This window comes from Eucyclogobius newberryi, unplaced genomic scaffold, assembly GCF_026437365.1.
Source record: "Eucyclogobius newberryi isolate DKJ021-1_F unplaced genomic scaffold, fEucNew1.0.hap1 SCAF_17, whole genome shotgun sequence".
NCBI lineage: Eukaryota > Metazoa > Chordata > Actinopteri > Gobiiformes > Gobiidae > Eucyclogobius > Eucyclogobius newberryi.
Window position 1 is genome coordinate 27,919,219 of NW_027315801.1, and position 3,852 is coordinate 27,923,070.

The window sequence follows — 3,852 nt, forward strand, 5'->3', positions numbered from 1 at the left end:
TTTTTGGGGGAATTGTCTTTAATTTTTCAATTAAATAATCTGCACCTCTGTAAAGTTCATAAAGGTTATATATATTAATTATTCTATATGTAAAGGTGCACTATGTACTTCGTGGAAAGTAATGAAGTACAAAAGTAAAAGTATTAAACTTAAACTGTATGTTAAGTCATTTTTACAGTGGATAATCATTACATTTGAGAGCATGTATCTGTTCTTTCAACAGCACTACATGTTTTAAATGAACTGAAAAGTATAAAGTACATTTACATGAATTAAGATGTTGTTGCACATTCATGGTGACATTACGCATAAAGGATTTCATTTGAGGTTTTGACTTTGAGCAAACAAAAATATATACATAAAACAAGACGAATCGATTTGAATTGCTACTGTTTACCAAAAAAACATAGAAAATACACAATTCTTGACCTAAATCACACAGGATACCTATTGCAATATGCAAAATCAACTTTTAGAAGCTTTTATCCATATTACAATTGTTCCCCCCTGGTAATTAAACCAGTCAACGTTATATTAAGCGTTATATTTGTATAATATTTAATCTCCTGTGGGCCAGATACCATTTCTCGAGGTCAGTCCAGGTATTCATCATTCCCTGTGTCACGCCCACGTCTATTTACCCACTAGGTATGTTCTTAAGCAGTGACATCATGGATCTATTGTTCTTCTATGAGTGACACACATAGAAAGCAGCAGCGTACAAATTAAATAAACTGCTCTGTTCCCTATTGTGAGCTGCAGCTTTCTAAAGGCGACATAACGCAAAGCGACCAGTGCAAATCAGCGTGGCCGTTTTCAACACAGAGGTAAGCCGACTTATTTGTTTGAATATTGCCATTAAAGATGTCCAAAATAAAACATAATGATCCATGGGCGTTGATGATAAGAACTATATAGAACACAAAAGCACTGTTCTTTTACACTTCTTTAACTTTTTACTCTTCAAGTACATTTTTAATCTGGTACTTCAAACCTTTACTTAAGTTTAAAAATATATATATTATGTGCTACTTTTACTTTTACTTGAGTATTTTTTGCCCTTCTGTATCTGTACTTTTGCACTACAGTTCATATGCAGTGTATGACCAGGACACTTTTCAAAATAAGAGCACAAGGTTTATTTTGATGACTTTGTAGAGGGTGAATAACATGTTTTACCTTCATTGTGATTGGTCAGACCTCCCTCCATGTGACTTCCGGTATGTGTGGCACTCTCACTACAGTCTGAAGTGTCACAACAAGCCCACCTAATGTCACTGAAACATGCAACGAATGTAAAAGATAACTCTTCATCTCCATGTGCATCTACAATGTCCTGCTTTAGGGCCACGTGAACACGTTCTCTCCAGTTGTAATGCACCTCAAGCACAAAACAGGTCATATATGCACCGGTGCTTGTCTCCATGGAGATGTTCTCAGTATGATTTTAAACATAATTTCCTGCATTTATTCAATTACAGTGTTTTGTGTTGAAGAAAAGGCATTGATCTCTGTTCAACTCTGACCTGTCGCTTGGCCTGCTTCGTGGAGATGGATGTGTTTAATGCCGCACTGTGGGACATTCCAGGCAAAGCAATAACATTTCCACTGAGACAAACGCTCCACCAAAGTTACATAGAACACCTTTCAAAAGCTTGTTTAGATTTTAGCCTTTACCCCACCCGTCCCATAATATTCATCTCACAGTGGTTCCTTTCCCTGTAATCCACCTTTGACCCTTCATCCGCTCAATACGCTCCCACTGCCAGGATCTTTTTAATGTTATCTTTTTTATATCCCCCTGTTGCATTTTAAGAACACAAGAATCCAGCCTGATGTTGTCCAGAGATCCTGGTTTGTAAAAGCTGCATAACCTCATTTTACAGCTCATTTTAATTAGTGTCCATTTATCATATCAAGTATTAACTGCAGTCGGAAATACTTTCTTTTGGCACGTGTGTTTCAGTACTTAAATGCAGGGGGTGTAAAAGTCTCCAGGAGCAACATGTTTAAATGTTTATATTGTCATCGTAGATCCTAGTTTATCTTTTAAACCTGTAAAAGCTCAGGCTGCCAGTGGAGGAAAGTAAAGAAGTGCAAAAGTAAAAGTATACTGTACTTAAGTTCAAGTTTTAGGTATCTTATGCTTTAGTAAATTATACTTTGGATACTTTTTACTTCTCTACATTTTTTAACTGGACTTAAAGTTAAAAGTAAAATTTTTCATTATAGTTTTAGATCTAAGAGGTTTATTTTTTAACATGTTTATGGAGACATTTTGCCTACATTTAGTTCTTGAGCTTTGAAATAGCTTCTAATGACCAATAATCAGGACAATTCTTTGTCAACTGATCATAATTTGAATTCCCAAAATCTGTGTGAAATACTTTTCCTTCATTTTTAACGGTGTACCTTAATAAATTTACTTCAGTATTTTTTTAATTGATACTTGATTAATGCTTTGCTACTGTATCTGAGCTTTTACCAAATTAACAACTGAATTACTTCTTCCACTACAGTAAAGTACATAGCCTACTTTTGATATTTGAATTAGTAATTTTACCTTTCATTTTGTAAAGTATTTTTGTGTGAAAATGTTTATGAATGAAATATGATTTGTTGTTGGTAGTTTGAATGCATCCTGAGTGAGTGTACTTATTAGAAGCAACATACTAGCAGTGGTAGTTGCAGTAGTAGTCGTAGTAGTAGTTGTAGTCGTCGTAGTAGTAGTAGTAGTAGTCGTAGTTGCAGTAGTAGTCGTAGTAGTAGTAGTAGTTGTAGTAGTAGTAGTAGTCGTAGTTGCAGTAGTAGTCGTAGTAGTAGCAGTAGTCGTAGTAGTAGTAGTAGTAGTCATAGTAATAGTAGTAGTCGTAGTAGTTGCAGTAGTAGTCGTAGTAGTAGTAGTAGTCGTAGTAATAGTAGTAGTCGTAGTTGCAGTAGTAGTTGTAGTAGTAGTAGTAGTCGTAGTTGCAGTAGTAGTCGTAGTAGTAGTAGTAGTCGTAGTAATAGTAGTAGTCGTAGTTGCAGTAGTAGTTGTAGTAGTAGTCGTAGTAGTAGTAGTAGTAGTCATAGTAATAGTAGTAGTCGTAGTTGCAGTAGTAGTCGTAGTAGTAGTAGTAGTCGTAGTTGCAGTAGTAGTCGTAGTAGTAGTAGTAGTCGTAGTAATAGTAGTAGTCGTAGTTGCAGTAGTAGTTGTAGTAGTAGTCGTAGTAGTAGTAGTAGTAGTCATAGTAATAGTAGTAGTCGTAGTTGCAGTAGTAGTCGTAGTAGTAGTCGTAGTAGAAGTAGTAGTAGTCGTAGTAGTAGTAGTAGTCGTAGTCGTAGTTGCAGTAGTAGTCGTAGTAGTAGTAGTAGTCGTAGTTGCAGTAGTAGTCGTAGTTGCAGTAGTAGTCGTAGTTGTAGTAGTAGTCGTAGTAGTCGTAGTAGTAGTAGTAGTAGGAGTAGTCGTAGTTGCAGTAGTAGTCGTAGTAGTAGTAGTAGTCGTAGTTGCAGTAGTAGTCGTAGTTGCAGTAGTAGTCGTAGTAGTAGTAGTAGTCGTAGTTGCAGTAGTAGTCGTAGTAGTAGTAGTAGTCGTAGTTGCAGTAGTAGTCGTAGTAGTAGTCGTAGTTGCAGTAGTAGTCGTAGTAGTAGTAGTAGTCGTAGTAGTAGTAGTAGTAGTAGTTGTAGTAGTAGTAGTAGTAGTAGTCGTTGTTGCAGTAGTAGTCGTAGTAGTAGTCGTAGTTGCAGTAGTAGTAGTAGTCGTAGTTGCAGTAGTAGTCGTAGTAGTAGTAGTAGTCGTAGTTGCAGTAGTAGTCGTAGTTGCAGTAGTAGTCGTAGTAGTAGTCGTAGTTGCAGTAGTAGTCGTAGTAGTAG